This window comes from Scyliorhinus torazame, chromosome 3, assembly GCF_047496885.1.
Source record: "Scyliorhinus torazame isolate Kashiwa2021f chromosome 3, sScyTor2.1, whole genome shotgun sequence".
NCBI lineage: Eukaryota > Metazoa > Chordata > Chondrichthyes > Carcharhiniformes > Scyliorhinidae > Scyliorhinus > Scyliorhinus torazame.
In genome coordinates this window covers 151,182,413-151,205,903 of record NC_092709.1, presented here as the reverse complement: position 1 = coordinate 151,205,903, position 23,491 = coordinate 151,182,413, and the positions used below count along the sequence as shown (strand labels likewise).

Below are 23,491 nucleotides of genomic sequence, written 5' to 3'. Positions count from 1 at the left end.
TGTTCTTCAGTTCCCGCCTAATATTGTTATAATTAGCCTTCCCCCAATTTAGCACATTCATCCTCGGACCACTCTTATCCTTGTCCACCAGTACTTTAAAATTTACTGAATTGTGGTCACTGTTACCGAAATGCTCCCCTACTGAAACATCTACCACCTGGCCGGGCTCATTCCCCAATACCAGGTCCAGTACCGCCCCTTCCCTAGTTGGACTGTCTACATATTGTTTTAAGAAGCCCTCCTGGATGCTCCTTACAAACTCCGCCCCGTCTAAGCCCCTGGCACTAAGTGAGTCCCAGTCAATATTGGGGAAGTTGAAGTCTCCCAACACCACAACCCTGTTGTTTTTACTCTTTTCCAAAATCTGTCTACCTATCTGCTCCTCTATCTCCCGCTGGCTGTTGGGAGGCCTGTAGTATACCCCCAACATTGTGACTGCACCCTTCTTATTCCTGATCTCTACCCATATAGCCTCACTGCCCTCTGAGGTGTCCTCTCGCAGTACAGCTGTGATATTCTCCCGAACAAGTAGCGCAGCTCCGCCTCCCCTTTTACATCCCCCTCTATCCCGCCTGAAACATCTAAATCCTGGAACGTTTAGCTGCCAATCCTGCCCTTCCCTCAACCAGGTCTCTGTAATGGCAACAACATCATAGTTCCAAGTACTAATCCAAGCTCTAAGTTCATCTGCCTTACCCGTAATACTCCTTGCATTAAAACATATGCACTTCAGGCCACCAGACCCGCTGTGTTCAGCAACTTCTCCCTGTCTGCTCTGCCTCAGAGCCACACTGTCCCTATTCCCTAGTTCTCCCTCAATGCTCTCACCTTCTGACCTATTGCTCCCGTGCCCACCCCCCTGCCATACTAGTTTAAACCCTCCCGTGTGACACTAGCAAACCTCGCGGCCAGGATATTTATGCCTCTCCGGTTTAGATGCAACCCGTCCTTCTTATACAGGTCACACCTGCCCCGGAAGAGCTCCCAGTGGTCCAGATAATGGAAACCCTCCCTCCTACACCAGCTGTTCAGCCACGTGTTTAGCTGTTCTATCTTCCTATTTCTAGCCTCACTGGCACGTGGCACAGGGAGTAATCCCGAGATTACAACCCTCGAGGTCCTGTCTTTTAACTTTCTGCCTAGCTCCCTGAACTCCTGCTGCAGGACCTCATGCCCCTTCCTGCCTATGTCGTTAGTACCAATATGTACAACGACCTCTGCCTGTTTGCCCTCCCCCTTCAGGATGGCCTCTACCCATTCGGAGACATCCTGGACCCTGGCACCAGGGAGGCAACATACCATCCTGGAGTCTCTTTCACGTCCACAGAAGCGCCTATCTGTGCCCCTGACTATAGAGTCCCCTATTACTATTACTCTTCTGCGCTTTGACCCTCCCTTCTGAACATCAGAGCCAGCTGTGGTGCCACTGCTCTGGCTGCTGCTGTTTTCCCCTGATAGGCTATCCCCCCCCGACAGTATCCAAAGGGGTATACCTGTTCGAGAGGGGGACAACCACAGGGGATTCCTGCACTGACTGCCTGCCCTTTCTGGTGGTCACCCATTTCTCTGCCTGCACCTTGGGTGTGACCACATTTACATAACTGCGATCTATGACGCTTTCCGCCACCTGCATGCTCCTAGGTGCATCCAATTGCTGCTCCAACCGAACCATGCGGTCTGTGAGGAGCTCCAGTTGGGTGCACTTTTTGCAGATGAAGCCATCCGGGACGCTGGAAGCCTCCCGGACCTGCCACATCTCACAGTCAGAGCACAGCACCCCTCTAACTGACATTGCGTCAATTAATTAAAATTAAAATTAAAAATTAAAAAAAAAAAAAAAATATTTTTTACATTTCAAAGTTACTGTTAACTATCTGTTTCCTAGCACTAGATTTCTAATAGAAATGCGAAAGCTAAATATAGTACTCCCAGATCTCTAGCTTAGATATCCCTCTAAATTATAATTAAGTTATTATGTTTAATTAGTTACCAATGCTCAAATTTTTTTAAATTTAGTGTAGAATCCCAACCAGCCACTCAGGCCACAGCTTTTCTGTGATGTCACTTCAGTTTCCCCCCGACACACAATTTGAAAAAGGTATAAAAGTAAAAATGAGTAAAAATCACTTACTTACCTTCTTACCTTCTGAGTGTCTTAGATGTTCTCAGGTTCTCTCGCTGACAGAGACTCCTACTCCACCTCCGAACCTTGACGTGCACAATGCTAATAATATAATAATAATATAATATGGCACTTACCTCACACCAATGGGTCTTATTATTAGGTTAGAGGAGGAGGGCGGGTGGGAGACACTACACGTGTAGTGTCTCGGGTTTCCTCTCCACCAGAATTTATTGGTTGGGGGGGGGGGGAACTTCCCAGAAGTCCGCGGGGCGAACTTCCGGTTCCCGCCTTATATAAAAAAAATAAAACAGAAAAGAACAGACACGGGACCAGGTAAGGGTTTTTAAAGTAATTACTCACCTCCCAGAAGGCCCCTGCGCACCGCTGCCGCCGAAATCCAAAGGGCTGCTCCTGCAAAGGTAAGAGTTTTTAAAGTAACTACTCACCTCCCAGAAGGCCCCTGCGCACCGCTGCCGCCAAAATCCAAAGGGCTGCTCCTGCAAAGGTAAGAGTTTTTAAAGTAACTACTCACCTCCCAGAAGGCCCCTGCGCACCGCTGCCGCCGAAATCCAAAGGGCTGCTCCTGCAAAGGTAAGTGTTTTTAAAGTAACTACTCACCTCCCAGAAGGCCCCTGTGCACTGCAGGGGCCTTCTGGGAGGTGAGTAGTTACTTTAAAAACTTTAATACCTTGCCTATTTCCTCTGGCTTAACACATAGATACCCCCCACTGTCCTGAAGTGGTTCAATTCTATCCCTGGCCACCCTCTTGCTTTTTACATATGAATAAAATGCTTTGGGATTCACCTTAATGCTACTTGCCAAGGACTTTTCATGACCCCTCCTAATTTCCACCTTAAGTACCTTCCTACTTTCTTTATACTCCTCAAGGGTTTTGACTGTCCCCACCCTTCTTGACCATACAAAAGTCTCTTTTTTCTTTTTGAGGAGGTTCACAATATCCCTCATTATCCAAGGCTCCCTAAACTTCCCATACTTATTCTTCGTTCTCTCAGGAACTTGACTTTCCTGAATCCTAATCAACTGTCGCTTGAAAGACTCCCACATGTCCGATGTTAGACCAAAAGACCATAATTGATTTACATGTTGATTTACTATCCAACAGCCATCCCCAATCCAAATTCTTCAATTCCTGTCTGATGTTATTGGAATTTGCCTTTCCCCAGTTCAGCACCTTAACACGAGGGTTACCCTCATCCTTGTCCAAAGGTATCCAAAAGCTTAGGTCTCAATGTTGATCAGAGTGCCCTTTAAAGGTGGCGTCCCAATCTATGTGGAGCCGGTTCCCGGTTCTATCAGACCCCGGCCCACCAGAGTAAACCAAGCCTCCTCTCTTTTTTTTCTTACAGAGGTTCAATATCTGGAGACAAAACCGGTCTGTGCAACTGGAGAGTTACATGCCAGTCTTCAGTCTGAGCCTGACACCTTGCAAAATTCTGGTAAGATTCCGCCCTTTATGTTTTAACATGATGTCTATCGTAATAATCTTTATTAGTGTCACAAGTAGGCTTACATTAACACTGCAATGAAAAGTTACTGTGAAAATCCCTTGGTCACCACACTACTGCACCTGTTCGAGTACACTGAGGGAGAATTCAGAATGGCCAAATTACCTAACAGCACATCTTTCGGGACTTGTGGGAGGAAACCGGGGCATCTGGTTGCTGTGAAAATCCACAAGTCGGCGCCTGTTCGGGTACACTGAAGGAAATTCAGAATGTCCAATTCACCTAACAAGCACGTCTTTCAGGACTTGTGGGAGGAAACCAGAGCACCCGGAGGAAACCCACGCAGGCACAGGGAGAACGTGCAGACTCTGCATAGACAGTGACCAAGCTGGGAATCGAACCTGGCTATCTGGTGCTAGCCTCTGTGCCAACGTGCCACCCATGGGTTTTGGTTTAGGTTTGGACAGGAATAAAAAATGTCCGCGCACGGCCTGCGCCATGTTGTACAACGCGATCGCAGCAGGTCGTCAGCTGTGCGCATGCGGGCCAGCGACCCGGCCATTCTCCGGCGCGGGAGTGGGGAGTTTCACCCTGCACCCCTCACCGGTCCCTGAATTGGTGAGGGTTTCACACACAAAATTTGGTCTTAAAAGACCACATATGCTCCATTGGCGCACTTAGTCGCTGAAGCGGAGAATCCAGCCTGCTATTTTTTACGAAGTATTTTAGGGGATTTATGTATCTCCTGCCTCAAACAGTGGGAAATCTATATCCTCCGCCTGCTTCCATACTTTGCTACACACAAGGTAACCCTTTCCCCTGTTTTTTTTTTACCTAGCCAAGAATACTTTGGATCCTTTCCGTAACCAAGACATTTGGGAGTGGAAATTGACACTCCACAACCATCAGATATGAGTACATTGCTTGATGACAATTCAGAGGCTGGACTTCTGAATTCCTGCTTCTCAGGACTGAAAACTACTTTTGTAGGCATGGATTTTTTTTTTTTTACTTGTGCCAGCCTTCTGCCTTTAAGATCATTTGCATTATGGTAGTCAGCTTTGTGTTAAACATCACCTGGTGTGGCTTAAGAAGCACAAGAGAGTGGGACATGAAATATCTATAGAGTGCATTACCAATGCCTGTCAACTTATTTGAAAATGGATGCGGTCTTGGATGTATCAATGCTGCAATGTATTCTTTGATAAATGTTACTGCACTTGCCCAGCACCAGGACAATGTTTTCTGTGCATTTGTCATCTGGTGTGAAACACCTTGTTTAAGCCCACCATTTTCAGAAATTCTGTGTCGTCAGTTTATTTTGACAGAAGTTTGACATTTGCAAACAGGGCAACAAGCTCTCATAATCCTCAAGTATCGCATTTTCAAATCCATCAAGATTTACATCAGTGTCTGCTGATTGTATGTGCAACTTTAACAGAAATAAGGATAGTTATTAGAGGCTATAATTAACTTTCCCAATATTCTTCCTGTCTGTCTTATTGTTAGGAGTACTGTTAATAAAGTGTACCAGACCATCTCTACATTTGGCTTGTAATAGAAAATTACAAACATGATTGATACCACATGCTAAGAAGGATTTTATACCCATTTCAGACTGCGGCTAAAGGGAGAAAACCCGGACATGGAAATAAATAAAAGGTTGTATTTCAGAATTGTAGATATTAGATAAATACAGATTCAGGGAGGTCATATTTCTCAGTCAACTCTTGAAAGGAACAAAACCTTGACTGTTGAGTAGACCCTTTTCCAAATGAATGCAATGTCAAACTCTATCTTTGTTTCAAGAAGTACTTATTATTGCAAGGTATATATGGGTCTGTTTGATACACCAGGTGAGTTGGCCAAGTTAATAATATGAGGAGCTCCAAGCTGACCTAATGCATGGATTATAAATGAGTTACCACTATGTAGTCCGTAATCTACCAGTTGTCATAATATCCACTCATGTATATAATGAGATGCAGACAGGCAGTGATTGACACACAGGATAACCAATGAACACACACGACACATAACAACCAATCACCAGACAGGACACCACCACTATAAAGCACACAGGGCATTAAGACTCTCCCCCTCTCTACAGGACACAGCTACTGAGATAGTAAGAATGCACAACCAGTGAGCACTATCACCATGAGGTAGAGAGTTAGTCTGGACAAGCCAGTAGGAGGTTATCAGTTAGATTGATAGAGTGTCAACTCACAGCAGACTAATTACAGCAATCAGGAAGTTCAATAAAAGTGTTGGACCATCTCCTGTGTCAGAAGCCTGTTTCTAGTTTCACTGCATCCAGTTGCAGTCAATGTTGAACCAAGGTACTTAACACATCATGGTACCAGAGTGCTATTAATCCTAACGAACCTACCTCGAGTGCATCTGAAACGACCAGCAAGCAGCCATCCAGCGGCATGGAAAGGATCCAGCCTCATTCGCAACTCCCGATCTCCGGCAACCTCGGCGCCAACTGGAATACTTCAAACAAAAGTTCCTCCTGTACATCGAGGCGTCCGACCTCGAGGCAGCATCGGATGCCAGAAAGATCGCGCTGTTCCTGTCGACTGCGGGGGATCATGCCATCCACATCTATAGACCATAAGACATAGGAGCGGAAGTAAGGCCAGTCGGCCCATCGAGTCCACTCCACCATTCAATAATGGCTGATTTCATCTCCATTTACCCGCTCTCCCTCCATAGCCCTTAATTCCTCGAGAAATCAAGAATTTATCAACTTCTGTCTTAAAGACACTCAACGTCCCGGCCTCCACCGCCCTCTATGGCAATGAATTCCACAGACCCACCACTCTCTGGCTGAAGAAATTTCTCCTCATCTCTGTTCTAAAGTGACTCCCTTTTATTCTAAGGCTGTGCCCCCGTGTCCTGGTCTCCCCTGCTAATGGAAACAACTTCCCTACGTCCACCCAATCTAAGCCATTCATTATCTTGCAAGTTTCTATTAGATCTCCCCTCAACCTCCTAAACTCCAATGAATATAATCCCAGGATCCTCAGACGTTCATCGTATGTTAGGCCTACCATTCCTGGGATCATCCGTGTGATTCTCCGCTGGACCCGCTCCAGTGCCAGTATGTCCTTCCTGAGGTGTGGGGCCCAAAATTGCTCACAGTATTCTAAATGGGGCCTAACTAATGCTTTATAAAGCTTCAGAAGTACATCCCTGCTTTTATATTCCAAGCCTCTTGAGATAAATGACAACATTGCATTTGCTTTCTTAATTATGGACAAGTTTACCTGCAAGTGTACCTGAAGAGAATCCTGGACTAGGGCTCCCAAGTTCCTTTGCACTTCAGCATTATGAATTTTGTCACCTTTTAGAAAATAGTCCATGCCTCTATTCTTTTTTCCAAAGTGCAAGACCTCGCACTTGCCCACGTTGAATTTCATCAGCCATTTCTTGGACCACTCTCCTAAACTGTCTAAATCTTTCTGCAGCCTCCCCACCTCCTCAATACTACCTGCCCCTCCACCTATCTTTGTATCATCGGCAAACTTAGCCAGAATGCCCCCAGAACCGTCATCTTGATTGTTAATATATAAAGAGAACAGCTGTGGCCCCAACACTGAACCCTGCGGGACACCACTCGTCACCGGTTGCCATTCCGAAAAAGAACCTTTTACCCCAACTCTCTGCCTTCTGCCTGACAGCCAATCGTCAATCCATGTTAGTACCTTGCCTCGAATACCATGTCTCCCGTGAGGCACCTTATCAAAGGCCTTTTGGAAGTCAAGATAGATAACATCCATTGGCTCTCCTTGGTTTAACCTATTTGTTATCTCTTCAAAGAACTCTAACAGGTTTGTCAGGCACGACCTCCCCTTACTAAATCCATGCTGACTTGTCCTAATCCTACCCTGCACTTCCAAGAATTTAGAAATCTCATCCTTAACGATGGATTCTAGAATCTTGCCAACAACCGAGGTTAGGCTAATTGGCCTATAATTTTCCATCTTTTTTCTTGTTCCCTTCTTGAACAGGGGGGTTACAGCAGTGATTTTCCATTCCTCTGGGACTTTCCCTGACTCCAGTGACTTTTGAAAGATCATAACTAACGCCTCCACTATTTCTTCAGCTATCGCCTTTAGAACTCTAGGATGTAGCCCATCTGGTCCCGGAGATTTATCAATTTTTAGACCTCTTGGTTTCTCTAGCACTTTCTCCTCTATGATGGCTACCATATTCAACTCTGCCCCCTGACTCTCCTGAATTGTTGGGATATTACTCATGTCTTCTACTGTGAAGACTGACGCAAAGTACTTATTTAGTTCCTCAGCTATTTCCTTGTCTCCGATCACTAAATTACCAGCGTCATTTTGGAGCGGCCCAATGTCAACTTTTGCCTCCCGTTTGTTTTCAACGTATTTAAAGAAACTTTTACTATCATTCCTAATGTTACTGGCTAGCCTACCTTCATATTTGATCCTCTCCTTCCTTATTTCTCTCTTTGTTATCCTCTGTTTGTTTTTGTAGCCTTCCCAATCTTCTAACTTCCCACTACTCTTTGCCACATTATAGGCTTTCTCTTTTGCTTTGATGCATTCCCTGACTTCCTTTGTCAGCCATGGCTGCCTAATCCCCCCTCTGATAACCTTTCTTTTCTTTGGGATGAACCTCTGTACTGTGTCCTCAATTACTCCCAGAAACTCCTGCCATTGCTGTTCTACTGTCTTTCCCACTCGGCTCTGCTCCCAGTCGATTTTCGTCAGTTCCTCCCTCATGCCCCTGTAGTTACCTTTATTTAACTGTAACACCTTTACATCTGATTCTACCTTCTTTCTTTCAAATTGCAGACTGAATTCTACCATATTATGATCACTGCCTCCTAAGTGTTCTCTTACTTTAAGATCTTTAATCAAGTCTGGCTCATTACATAACACTAAGTCCAGAATGGCCTGTTCCCTCGTGGGCTCCATCACAAGCTGTTCCAAAAAGCCCTCCTGTAAACATTCAATGAATTCCCTTTCTTTGGGTCCACTGGCAACATTATTTACCCAGTCCACCTGCATATTGAAGTCCCCCATGATCGCTGTGACCTTGCCTTTCTGACATGCCCTTTCTATTTCGTGGTGCATTTTGTGCCCCTGGTCCTGACCACTGTTAGGAGGCCTGTACATAACGCCCATTATGGTTTTTTTGCCTTTGTGGTTCCTCAACTCTACCCACACAGACTCCACAGCATCTGGCCGTATGTCATTTAGTGCGATTGATTTAATTTCATTCCTAATTAACAAGGCAACCCCGCCCCCTCTGTCCACCTCTTTGTCTTTTCGATAGGTTGTGAATCCCTGGATGTTTAAATGCCAGTCCTGAACCCCCTGCAACCACGTCTCTGTGATGCCTACCACATCATACCTGCCAGTCACAATCTGGGCCACAAGCTCATCTACCTTGTTCCGTACACTGAGCGCATTTAAATATAGCACCTTTAATTCTCTATTGACCGTCCCTTTTTGTTTTCTTAGTGTGGTGTCATATTTTGTGAGATGGGGACTATCGTAACCTCTCCTGAGTTCTGTCTTTTCGTGCTTTTTTTGTATTCCCAAGCAGCTACGCTTCCCACTGATTACTTCACCTCTTGGTTCCCTGACTTTCCCTTTGTGGTAGCATGCATTAGGGGTCATGTGGGACTGTGAAGCCATGATGTCATTGGCTGACAGATCCCGGGTCCTGGTTGGACGTTGACCTCTAGCTCCGCCCTGAAGGCGGAGTATAAGTAACTGTAGCCCTCCCCCGCAGGTAGTCTACTACTGAACTGCGGGGGAAACAGTCACGCTTAATAAAGCCTCATCGACTTCACTCTATTCGTCTCTCGGAGTCTTTGTGCGCTACAATTTATTAAGCGTGCCTAAAAAGGACTATGGAGCTCAGGATCATCCCGGAATGCCTGAGGATCAGCCCCCACGCAGTGAACGCGGCAGCAGCTTTCAAGCACTGGCAGACTTGTTTCGAGGCCTACCTCAGAACGGCCACCGGCCGGGTCACAGAAGACCAAAAACTACAGGTCCTGCACTCGAGGTTAAGCACGGAGATTTTCTCTTTCATCGAAGACGCAGAGGATTTCCAGACGGCGTTCGCAGCACTGAAAAGTCTCTATGTCCGCCCAGTAAACCAGATCTACGCTCGCTATCAACTCGCAACGAGACGGCAAAGTCCCGGAGAATCGATAGATGAATTCTACCCCGCGCTACTAATTTTGGGACGAGCCTGCAGCTGCCCGTCGGTGAGCGCAAATGAACACACGGACATGTTAATGCGCGATGCTTTTGTGGCAGGTATGAACTCCTCCCAAATCCGCCAAAGACTTCGAGAAAAAGAGTCGCTCGGACTCTGAGGCACGGGCCCTAGCAGCCTCCCTAGACGTGGCCGCGCGTAATACCCGCGCCTACAGCCCCGACCGCGCGGCAGCCCATTGGGCTCTGTACGTACCCGTCGCGAAAAACCCACCCCCCCCCGGACACCCCACAGGCTAGCGCGGTCCAAACACCAAGTCGCACCGGGGGCGCCCGCTGCTATTTCTGTGGCCAGGCGAAACACCCCCGGCAGCGCTGCCCGGCCCGCGCAGCGATCTGCAAGAGCTGCGGGAAAAAGGGCCATTTTGCGGTTGTGTGCCGGTCCCGCGAGGTCGCCGCTGTCCCGGGAGAACAGGGAGCCCTGCACGCCGCTTACGCTCCCCAAACCCCCAGCGCCCCATGTACGACCCGCAGGCGCAACCACTCTGGGTCCCGACCACCGCGGTCCCGGGAGAACAGGGAGCCCTGCACGCCGCTTACGCTCCCCAACCCCGCCCCCCCCGCGCCCCATGTATGACCCACCGGCGCTACCACTTTGGGTCCCGACCACTGCTCTCCCCGGAGAAGAGGGAGTTCTGCGCGGCTCTAACGCCCCCCAAACACCCCCCCCTCCCCCCCCGCGCCCCACGTATGACCCACCGGCGCTACCAATTTGGGTCCCGACCACCGCTGTCCCCAGAGATGAGGGAACCCCGCGCGTTCCTAACGCTCCCCAACGCCCCATGTGCGACCCGCAGACGCCGCCATTTTGGGTCCCGGCCACCACGAGGGGAGGAAGGGCGCCGCCATCTTGGACCACCCCAGACCTGTACGACGCATGGGGGTGGCCATTTTGTCCACCCCCGCCGCCATCTTGTGACCCCCCAGCCATGTGCGATGCATGGGGGTGGCCATTTTGTTCATCCCCGACGCCATCTTGGACGGCAACAACGGACCCCAGTGTCGACGGCTCCACGGGGTTCGAAGAAGACGCTCCACTACTACAACCACGTCTCGCTTCAATAACGCTGGACCAAACTCGGCCCCGGACACTCCAGACGACGACGACAACGGTGCTGATAAACGGGCACGAGACACCATGCCTAGTCGACTCCGAGAGCACGGAGAGCTTTATCCACCCCGACACGGTAAGACGCTGTTCCTTGACCACCTATCCCAGCGCACAAAAGATTTCCCTAGCTGCAGGATCCCACTCCGTACAGATCAAAGGTTTCTGCATAGTTACCCTAATGGTGCAGGGGAGGGAGTTCAAAAACTACAGGCTCCACGTCCTTCCCCAACTCTGTGCCCCCACATTACTGGGATTAGACTTCCAGTGCAATCTACAGAGCCTTACCTTCAAATTCGGCGGCCCAATACCCCCACTCACTATCTGCGGCCTCGCCACCCTCAAGGTGCAACCCCCGTCCTTGTTTGCGAACCTCACCCCGGATTGCAAACCCGTCGCCACTAGGAGCAGACGGTACAGCGCCCAGGACCGGACCTTCATTCGGTCCGAAGTCCAGCGGCTACTAAAGGAAGGCATAATCCAGACCAGCAATAGTCCCTGGAGAGCACAGGTGGTAGTAGTGAAGACAGGGGAGAAGCAAAGGATGGTCATAGACTATAGCCAGACCATCAACAGGTACACACAACTAGACGCGTACCCTCTCCCCCGCATATCCGACATGGTCAATCGGATTGCCCAATATAAAGTCTTCTCCACCGTGGACCTCAAGTCCGCCTACCATCAGCTCCCCATCCGCCCAAGTGACCGCAAGTACACAGCCTTCGAGGCAGACGGGCGATTATACCATTTCCTAAGGGTCCCATTTGGCGTCACAAACGGGGTCTCGGTCTTCCAACGAGAGATGGACCGAATGGTTGATCAACACGGGTTGCGGGCCACGTTCCCGTATCTCGACAATGTAACCATCTGCGGCCATGACCAGCAGGACCATGACGCCAACCTCCAAAAATTCCTCCAGACCGCTAAAGCCTTGAACCTCACGTACAACGAGGACAAGTGCGTTTTTAGCACCAACCGGCTAGCCATCCTGGGCTACGTAGTGCGCAATGGGATAATAGGCCCCGATCCCGAACGTATGCGCGCCCTCATGGAATTTCCCCTCCCGCACTGCTCAAAAGCCCTGAAACGCTGCCTGGGGTTCTTTTCATACTACGCCCAGTGGGTCCCCCAGTACGCAGACAAGGCCCGCCCTCTAATACAGACCACAACCTTCCCTCTGTCGACAGAGGCTTGCCAGGCCTTCAGCCGCATCAAAGCGGATATCGCAAAGGCCACGATGCGCGCCATCGACGAGTCCCTCCCCTTCCAGGTCGAGAGCGACGCATCCGACGTAGCTCTAGCGGCCACCCTTAACCAAGCGGGCAGACCCGTGGCCTTTTTCTCCCGAACCCTCCACGCTTCAGAAATCCGCCACTCCTCAGTGGAAAAGGAAGCCCAAGCCATAGTGGAAGCTGTGCGACATTGGAGGCATTACCTGGCCGGCAGGAGATTCACTCTCCTCACCGACCAACGGTCGGTAGCCTTCATGTTCGATAATGCACAGCGGGGCAAAATCAAAAACGACAAGATCTTAAGGTGGAGGATCGATCTCTCCACCCACCTTCAACTACGAGATCTTGTATCGTCCCGGAAAGCTGAACGAGCCGTCCGATGCCCTATCCCGCGGCACATGTGCCAACGCACAAATTAACTGCCTCCAAACCCTCCACGAGGACCTCTGCCACCCGGGGGTCACTCGGTTTTTCCACTTTATCAAGTCCCGCAGCCTCCCCTACTCTGTGGAGGAGGTCCATACAGTCACAAGGAACTGCCACATCTGCGCAGAGTGCAAACCGCGTTTTTTCAGGCCGGATGGTGCGCACCTTATTAAGGCTTCCCGCCCCTTTGAACGCCTTAGTCTGGACTTCAAAGGACCCCTCCCCTCCACCGACCGCAACATATACTTCCTTAATGTGGTGGACGAGTACTCCCGCTTCCCATTCGCCATCCCCTGTTCTGACATGACCGCGGCCACAGTCATTAAAGCCCTGAACACCATATTCACACTGTTCGGTTGCCCCGCTTACGTCCACAGCGACAGGGGGTCCTCTTTCATGAGTGACGAGCTGCGCCAGTTCCTGCTCAGCAACGGGATAGCCTCGAGCAGGACGACCAGCTACAACCCCCGGGGGAACGGGCAAGTAGAGAGGGAGAACGGCACGGTCTGGAAGACCGTCCTACTGGCCCTACGGTCCAGGGACCTCCCAGTTTCCCGGTGGCAGGAGGTCCTTCCGGACGCCCTCCACTCCATCTGGTCACTACTGTGTACTAGCACTAATCAAACGCCTCATGAGCGCCTCCTTGTCTTCCCCAGGAAGTCCTCCTCTGGAACGTCGCTGCCGACCTGGCTGGCGGCCCCAGGACCCATCTTGCTCCGAAAGCACGTGCGGGCGCACAAGTCGGACCCGTTGGTCGAAAGGGTTCACCTCCTTCACGCGAACCCGCAGTACGCCTACGTGGAGTACCCCGACGGCCGACAGGACACGGTCTCTCTGCGAGATCTGGCGCCCGCCGGCAACACACACACCACCCCGACACCAATCACCCAACCCCCCCCCTTCCTGCCACCGCCGCACCCCGCGACCGCCCCCTTCCCAGGAGGATCAGTCCTCCTCTCAGGCCCGACCAGGAATAAAGCCCAAGCTGAGACCGTAAGGCTCCTGGAGAAGACAACACCAGAACAAGCACCACCACCACCGGGGCCGAGGCGATCGACACGGATGACCAGACCGCCCGACCGACTCGTGGCGTCGATCTAACAGTACAATGTGGACTTTTAATGAGAACATTTTGTCTTTTCCTGACGATTGATGTAAATAGTTGAAACAAAAAAAAAAAAAAACCTTGTACATACTGTTATATTGAAAGTTTTCCTCCCAGGACCAGCCTTGTAAACCCTTGCCACCATGCGAAGCATCACCCCGCTGGGTTCATTTTTAACAAGGGGTGAATGTGGTAGTATGCATTAGGGGTCATGTGGGACTGTGAAGCCATGATGTCATTGGCTGACAGATCCCGGGTCCTGGTTGGATGTTGACCTCTAGCTCCGCCCTGAAGGCGGAGTATAAGTACCTGGAGCCCTCCCCCGCAGGTAGTCTACTACTGAACTGCGGGGGAAACAGTCACGCTTAATAAAGCCTCATCGACTTCACTCTATTCGTCTCTCGGAGTCTTTGTGCGCTACACCCTTCCCCCCCAATCTCTAGTTTAAAGTCCTATTGACCAGCCTATTTACTCTTTTCGCCAGAACACCGGTCCCAGATCGGTTCAGGTGGAGACCATCCCAACGGTATAGGTCCCCCCGTCCCAAAACTGATGCCAGTTTCCCATGAAAAGGAACCTCTCTTTCCCACACCACTCTTTCAGCCACGTGTTAACTTCCCTTATTCTTGCCTCCCTATACCAATTTGCACGTGACGCGGGCAGTAATCCGGAGATTATGACCCTTGAGGACCTGTTTTTTAATTTGAATCCTAGCTCTTTATAATCTCTAAACAGGTCCTCTTTCCTAGACTTGCCTATGTTGTTGGTACCGACATGGACCACAACAACTGGATCCCCTCCCCTCTGCACCGGGCAGGCAACATACCATGCGGGACTCTTTATCCTGCTCACAAAGGATACTATCTATGCCCCTGATAATAGAATCCCCTACAACTACAACTTGCCTATTTACTCCCTCCCCTTGAATGGCCTGCTGAACCATGGTGCCTTGGTCAGCTGACTCATCCTTCCTGCAACCCTGTTCACCATCCACACAGGGAGCAAGTGCCTCGTACCTGTTGGACAGGGTCAAGGGCTGAGGGTCCTGAGTTCCTGACTGCTGGTTCCCTTTACCTGCCTGACTTGCAGTCACACCCTGCTGTCCCTGGCCACTGGCAGGATTTAAACTACTTACTCTGTCAGGTGTGACTGCCTCCTGAAACACAGTGTCCAGGTAAGTCTCCCCCTCCCGGATGTGCCTCAGTGTTTGAAACTCAGACTCCAGCTCATCAACTCTGAGCCGGAGCTCTTCGAGCAGCCAACACTTACTGCAGATGTGGTCGCTGCAGCTCGCAATGGGATCTGCCAGCTCCCACATCAAGCAGCTCAAGCACATCACCTGACCAGCCATCTCTAATTAATTAATTAGTTTAATTTAAGTTTACGAGTTTAGCTGTGTTTTTTAAAAAATTTGGGGCAGATTTACTATCAACCAATCAGATCACGGCTTCCCTCTGACGTCACTTTTGAGGAAAAAAAAGTGGAAAACAGGAAGTTATCATTAGGTTTTTATACTCACACAGAGACTGCTCCTCCTCCTCCGAACGGCTCCCGAAACTAGGCTTATAACTCGCTTACGTTTGCCGATGGCGTAGACAAGACAAAGTTCAAGACAGTTCTGCTGAAATTCGACAGCCACTGTGACATTGAGGTGAATGAGAGCTTTGAACGGTACATCTTCCAACAGAGGCTTCAGGGTAAGGATGAAACTTTTCAGTCCTTCTTGACCCATCTCCGCATCCTAGCGCAGTCATGTAATTATGACTCGACGACTGATTCCATGATCCGGGATCAGATCGTTTTCGGGGTCCAGTCCGACTCCCTGCGGGAGCAGTTCCTCAAAATCAAACAGTTAACCCTCTCCGTCGCCATCGGAACTTGCGTTGTCCATGAGCATGCCAGAAATCGCTACTCCCGCATCAGGGTGGCAGAAACTGCAAAACTGGCCTCCCACAAGGCAGAAAGGTTGCAGGCCATAGCGAAAATACAAGGCCGGAGCATCGAGGAGAGTGGCCGCTTCGCGCGCTTTTCTCGGGTCCCCACGCATGCGCGCCACAACCGGGTGGACGATGAGGCCGAAGACCCTGAGGCGCATGCGTGAACGTCGGCCGACCGCACTGCGCATGCACGATGGCGCACAGAACGTGCTGACGTCAGCATCATGACGTGTCCGAATTGTGGCTCCGCCCAATTAAAGCGGCAATGTCCAGCCAAAGGCAGGCGATGTCTACAGTGTGGAAAGCCTGGCCACTACACGGCCTTCTGCAGGTCCACTCCACCGAACAACAGCCAGCTATCCCAGTTGCAGCACCGACGTGTCCGCTGCATACAACAAGACATGCAGGATTCTGATCCAGACAGCCCAACGGACCCCGATGCTGACTGCCTCGAGTCTCCATATCAGGTGGGCATCATCACCACACGCGAGTGGGTTTCTACCGTGTCTACCAACCGCCTTTCAATCCTGAGTGTGGATCCTGACGATGAGTGGTGTGCCCTCATCACGGTCAACCAGTCTCGCATCCGATTTAAATTGGACACTGGCGCGCCTGCGAACTTCATAATACAGTCGGACCTTGACAGCATCCAACACCAACCTAGCAATCTTCCACCAGCCTGCCAGCTCCTTGACTACAATGGTAATGCCATAGCTGCCAGTGGGTCGTGTCAGCTAGATGTCTCTCACAAGGAAATCAAGGCGACGTTGAGATTCGAGATCGTCCGGCCTAACAAGGCATCCCTGTTCGGTGCCCGCGCATGCAAACTCCTAAATCTGGTATAGCGAGTTCATGCCATGTCCTTGTAGCCAGTTAAAATGGCTAACTCCCGATTTAGAATGGCTAACCCCGATTTAAAATGGCGAACGGCAAAGGCTGATTGGAAAATCAGCCAGCAGGACTAAAACAAGCAGCTACAGATAGACTGTGTATTCACCTCTGGGAAGGCCAGACAAGATCGATACCAGTAACCATCAGCACAACAAAACACCAGCCACCTGCATACTAATGAGCAATCCGCGGGAACAATGTGCAACATTTTAGACACACAAAGCCAACCCAGACTCGGCGGCGCCAGCAAAAGCCTACACAAAGGGAGGTGAACGACCACCTCAAGACCGCCCATCAATCAAGGAATCGCTCCAGCAGTGGAGAATATCGAACCAAGTGATTGGGACAAAGTCCAATCACTTGGAACCAGGTACAGGGTCCGCCCCGAAAGGCTGGAAGCCCCTGGGGACTATAAGAATAGAGTCCAAGTTCAAATCGACCCTTCTGCCACCCTTCCGCACCCTCTGCTTCTCTTCTGGACCGGGTCACTCAGCAACGCGAACCAACCCTTGACAGTGACCGGTCCAGCCGCCGCCGATATCCAGTAAGTCTTACTTCAACGCTCGCTACGAGATAGGCGCTCCTAGCTACCAATCTGTACCAACTTCGAATCCTGCAGGCTCAGAACCCGAACGAAAGGCCATTCGTTTCCCTGACTTGGTGGGCCAGTTACAAGTTAAGTATTGGCCTGTTAGTCGTAGAAGTAGCTTAGACGTAGAATTTATGCATGAGTAGTGATTACTGTGTATAATAAATGTGCTTTGATTTAAATCTTACGAAGCGGTGTATTGGATTATTGATCATTACTCGGACTTGAACCACGTGGCGGTATCATAAAGATACCTGCCGACTCAAGAGCAAAGGTGATAAAATAGAGCAATTAAACTAAGGCAAAAGTTAGCAACATTTATTTGGCGACAACCTGACGGGACCCGATCTAGAAGTGGAAAACCACTCCAGGAGAACCCAGAATTTGAAATAGAGATCCAATTGGAAACAGAAAACTACAAGTGTTCAAGCAGTTCTGATCAATAGTCATAATTCGGAAGTGTGTGTATGCATGCGTAACTAACAGGGCTATAAGGTAAAACTGATAGACTTTTGTTACGTCAAAACTGTCGGAAGTTTGTATATTGAAAAGTAGCGAAAGCTGTACCCGTATTTACAGCACCGCCTTAGCTACCCTGTTCCAAATTTAAAAGAAGCATTCGGATATGAAAGATGGCCATGCAGGCAATGCAGCACCTCATGAACCCTGAGAAATTTGCGGTCGCAGCGACCAGCAGCAGTAGAGTGGGACAATGTCCCATTTGGGAGGAAGAAATCAGGAAATATCTCAAAGGGAAAGGATGGCCCCTTTGGAATGATTTCTGTGATAACGAGGAATCAGGTCCCGGGAGTATAGGACATACTTGGTGGGAGAACCTGAGTGAGATCCACAAAAAGAGCTTAGGGAAAGCTCGCAAGCCGATGGCAATCGTGTCCTGCTTGGCACAATTGCGAGGCACAGAGGAGGTCGTTAGGACGCTCCGGAAAGAAGTTGAAGGCATACATCGGATGATTAAGGTCGATGTAAGCGAGGTAGAAAAGGAGAATTTGGAATTAAGAAGGAAGTTGGCAGCAAAAGATGTAGAGGTGGATGACGCCAAAAGGGCACACCAGTCTTGTCTGGTGCACCTAAGCAGCTTCCAGTCTCAATACGAAAAGGCTTATCAGGACACGCAATGTGCAGTCCTGGTACGAGAAGAAACGGAAAAACAGGTAGAGGCATTACAAAAACAGTGTAGTGACCTCAAGGCAGCATTGAGAGCACTCCATGCTGCCACCACAGAACAAAGACAGAGCACATTAGACCACGCAAAGTGCCGGAAGCAGATTGCAGAGCTGCAATCGCTGCTTTCTGTTCAAAAAGGTTTTCAGGAAACCTTTGGAGAAAGATTAGATCAGGAAGATGGCCCTGATTGGGAAGAATTAAATGAAACAGCGCAGAGATATGTTCAGGGAATATGTGCGCAGGGAAAGCCACAAAAGAGAAAAGCGCCCCAACCCCCCACACAGCAGATAGTTCAAGCTCCAATGAATCCAGTAACCACCCACCGCACAGCCACATCGGACGATGCGGAATTTCTATATGCCACCCCCTTAACAGTGACCCAATTACAGGATGCGTGCGAGAAGATCACACCGTTCCTCCACACCTCAGACCCCCACCATTTCTTTGCCACAGTTAAACATCAGGCGACCATGTCCGGCCTGGATGAGCAAGAGCATGTAAAGCTCACCGTTTTAAGTTTAGACCCGTCGGTAGCAGCAGCCCTTCACGACCCACAGAATGTAGGAGGAGGCACCCTTGCAGAAAGGCATACCGCGATCCTGGATGCGATCGGGTATAACCGGGGTGACCCCGTAGATGGCCTCAACAAATGTAGGCAAAGGAAATTCGAGCACCCCACAGCATTTGAACAGCCCCCCACCCAAGTCACAGGAGTGTTACAACTGCGGACAGTTGGGACACTTCGCAAGAGAGTGCGATGCCCCTAAAAAGCCACAGAGAGCCCAGCAGACGGGCACTCTGATTAAGAAAAAGACAGAGCCCATTCATAGCGTTAGCGCCCGTTCAGATCAGACGGACTTGACCGGAACGGAATGACGGTGTACGGGCTCCCCCAGTTGGGTCTGCGACACCCTTTGGGATAGGTCTGGACGACCGGTAGTTGCAGCAAAAATTCGGGGACAGCCCATTGAATTTCTCTGGGACACAGGAGGGTCCCGCACCACAATAAATTCCTCCACCCGGTTTCAAAAAGACACGTGGCCCACTACAGCCACTATCACCCTCAGCGGCTTTACAGGCCATTCACAGCAGGGACACATCACAGCCCCTGTACCCATTCAAATCGGCACCATCACCACCAAGCACCTTGTGGTTTTAGTTGACCTGCCCCACGCAGCAGAACACATTCTGGGAATCGATTTCATGAATTCCCACCACCTTTCATTCGATCCAGTCAACCAGTGTGTCTGGAAGATGACAAAATCCGCAAGAGTCCCCGCAACGCTCAACATAGGAGAGTACATGAACAAAATTAGCGCAGTAGGCGAATTTTGGTTCAACCCGACCATGCTTAGTACGGACAAGCAGGTTAGGGCAGTTCTGCAAAACAGGGCAGCATTCGCGACCCACAAGCACGACTGTGGACGGATGACTGGCTCCGTTCAAGTAACAGGACCTGACCCTAGACCCCAAAAACAGTACGGATTTCCCCAAGAGGCAGAGGGAGAAATCTCCAAGGTAATAGAAAGCTTATTAGAGCAGGGCGTACTTAGATCAGTAGCCTCCACTAATAATGCCCCAATTTGGCCAGTGAGAAAGCCCGATGGATTATGGCGACTGACCATTGATTACCGGGAACTCAACAAAGTCACCCCCGCAGCAGCCCCCACAGTAGCAACAAGTCCCGACATTGCCAACACGGTCCTCAACTGCACAACATGCTAGAAGTTTCAACCAGCTCAGCCCAAGGAAACACTGCAATAGCACGAGATTGTGACTTCTCCGTGGTCCAAGGTGAGGATAGACCTCTTTCATGCAAATGGGTGTGATTACGTGCTCTTGGTCGACTACTTCTCCAGCTACCCGGAAGTGGTGAAACTGTCGGACCTCATATCCAAGTCAGTGATTAAAGCCTGCAAAGAGACGTTTGCCAGGCACGGGATACCACTCACAGTAATGAGTGACAACGGTCCATGTTTCTACAGCCAAGAGTGGTCCGACGTTGCACGATCCTACCACTTCAGTCACACCACATCCAGTCCCCATTACCCGTAATCAAACGGGAAGTCCGAAAAAGGGGTCCATATTGTCAAGCGGTTGCTGTGCAAGGCTGCAGACTCAGCCTCGGACTTCAACCTGGCACTGTTGGCATACAGGGCAAACCCCTCTGTCGACTGGTTTGTCTCCGGCGCAGCTGCTCATGAACCGCAATCTGAGGACGACTGTTCTAGCCATCCGTGTTCCAGGCCTTTACCGCCTCACGGTGCTGCAGAAAGTGCAGCGATCCAGGGACCAGCAGAAGATCACGTATGATGTTCATGCCAAGGATCTACCTGCGCTGGCTCCAGACGATGTTGTTCACGTCCAGTTGCCTGCGGGAGGTTGGTCAGCCCCAGCTATTGTCGTCAGGCAGGCTGCTCCCAGGTCCTTCGTTGTCCAAATGGCTGATGGCTCCATTCTACGGCGCAACAGGAGGGCGCTACAAAAAGTTCCCTGCCCACCGCCTGGCCGCACTTCTCTGCATGTCATCATGCCTCCTCCGGACATCTCGCAACACGAGGCCACCGATCTGGCAGCGATCCCGCCCTCCATGAGGCCACCGACATGGCAGCAATCCCACCTGTCCAAGTGCCGGCGTCCCCCCCTCCACCTCTGAGGCGTTCGACAAGAATTCGTCACCCGCCACAAAGACTGAATCTATAGACTTAAATCTTGTAAATTTTGTTCAGTTTGCTCTGTATCTGCACGATAGACACCTTCCCATGTACATATGTTCATTCACTCACCACTTGTATATAATCATGCATGTATATATATCGCCACACTCCAAAATTTACTTCAAAAAGGGGAGATGTCATAATATCCACTCATGTATATAATGAGATGCAGACAGGCAGTGATTGACACACAGGATAACCAATGAACACACACGACACATAACAACCAATCACCAGACAGGACACCACCACTATAAAGCACACAGGGCATTAAGACTCTCGCTCTTTCTACAGGACACAGCTACTGAGATAGTAAGAGTGCACAAGCCAGTGAGCACTATCCCCATGAGGTAGAGAGTTAGTCTGGTCAAGCCAGTAGGAGGTTATCAGTTAGATTGATAGTGTCAACTCACAGCAGACTATGTACAGCAATCAGGAAGTTCAATAAAACAGTGTTGGACCATCTCCTATGTCAGAAGCCTGTCATGATATTCAGATAAACATCATGGTGCAAACACACATACACACTGATGGACAGATCAACAGACCAATTAACACACATGCAACATCACAGCCAATCAGAAGCAAGTCACACGCACTATAAAACGGGGAACACCACAGTTCCCGCTCATTCCAGCAGGAGACAGCTCAGGGCACAGAGCTCACAGCAAGCCACTCAGACATTCACCATGTGCTGAGTGCCTCTCCAAGATAGTGTTAGGGCTGGGTCCACAGGTTAAAGGGTAATGAACGAACCACAGTAACAAGTTTACAGATGTTATTATTGATAGTAATAAAACAGAGTTGTACCATCTGCAACCGTGTTGGTTCGTCTGTGTAGCAGAGCACCCAACACGACAAAGCCTGTTTCTAGTTTCACTGCATCCAATTGCAGTCAACGTTGAACCAACTTACTTAACACAGCACCAGTAATTTACTCAAAGGGCAGATTCTTCTGACCTTAGTTCCTGCCTGAATGTCAGTCATTTCTGGGTTGGGAACTTGACTGATTGATTTGTGTGCCGGTCTTTTTTCATTTCCAAAGAAAATCAAACATTTTCGCAACTCTGGGCTTCCTAACCAATTAGAGACATGCCCATTGTTCCAAAGGAAGGATTTCTAACGAAAGGAACCTGGAATGGGTCACAAGGGCTCATTCGTATTTGGGTATTTGAGGTGGCGCCACCTCAGGTAAGTGGAGACATGACCTGGGAAGGCTGCATGAATGCCCTGTTGCAGAATCTTAGGGGGCTGCAGTGAGGTGAGTCAGCCAACGAAAGGAGCATGAGGACAACTTCTCCAACAAATCAGGTGTGGCGGAAGTGGCAGAGGACGTCATCAGTCAGAGTGTGGACTCTTCAATCTGGAGACAGTGCAACAAGAGGATCCAGGACCGCATGAGGGCATGAAAAAACTTGGGCAGTCGAACACTTTGAGATGCCAATACCTACTGACTTTCCAGCATTCTTCTGCACAGCACTCTTGAGGTCAACACTTCTGCAGCTGCACTCCTTTCCTTTCCCTGCAAACACCTCACAGCCCCATCAGAACCATCAAACCATGAGATATAGGAGCAGAATTAGGCCATTCAGCCCATTTAGTGTGCCTCACTATTCAATCATGGCTGATATGTTTCTCATCCCCACTCTCCTGCCTTCTCCCTGTAACCCTGATCCCCTTATTAATCAAGAACCTATCTATCGCTGTCTTAAAAAATTCAGTAACTTGGCCTCCACAGCCTTCTGTGGCAATGACTTCCACAGATTCACCACCCTTTGTCTGAATAAATTCCTCTCCATCTCAGTTTTAAAGAATCGTCCCTTGAGCCTGAGGCGGTGCGCTAAGGTTCTAGTCTCTCCTTCTAGTGGAAAACATCCTCTCCATGGCCATTCTATCTAGGCCTCTCAGTATTCTGTAAGTTTCAATGAGACCCCCCCCCCCCCCCCCCGCCACCCCCCTCCCTCCCCCTCTCATCCTTCTACACTCCATTGAGTACAGGCCCAGAGTCCTCAACCACTCCTCATATGACATGCTCTTCATTCTGGGGATGAATCTTGTGACACCCGGGGGGCCCCTCCAAGGCCAGCACATCCTTCCTTACGTATGGGACCCAAAGCTGCTCACAATATTCCAAATGGGGTCTGACAGCCTCAACAGTACATCCCGACCCCTTTCGAAATGAATGCTAACATTGCATTTGCCTTCCTAACTGCCAACTGAACCTGCCTGTTTACCTTAAGAGAATCCTGAACTGGGGCTCCTAAGTTCCTTTGTGCTTCAGATTTCCGAAGCCTTTCCCCATTTAGAAAATAATTTATCCCTCTATTCTTCCTACCAAAGTGCATAGCCTCACACTTTTCCACATTGTATTCCATCTGCCACTTCTTTGCCCACTCCTGGCCTGTCCAAGTCCTTCGGCAGCCTCCCCATTTCCTCA

The 23,491-nt window shown here is 49.8% G+C and overlaps 1 long non-coding RNA gene across 1 annotated transcript in view; it reads left to right on the top strand.

The window, feature by feature from the left end:
* Nucleotides 1–3,491: 3,491 nt before the first annotated feature.
* Nucleotides 3,492–23,491, top strand: part of LOC140409539 (uncharacterized) — a 206,444-nt gene continuing 186,444 nt past the window's right edge. The window contains exon 1 of the long non-coding RNA XR_011940378.1: nucleotides 3,492–3,583. This is a non-coding gene — a long non-coding RNA (uncharacterized lncRNA). The remainder of the gene's footprint in view (nucleotides 3,584–23,491) is intronic.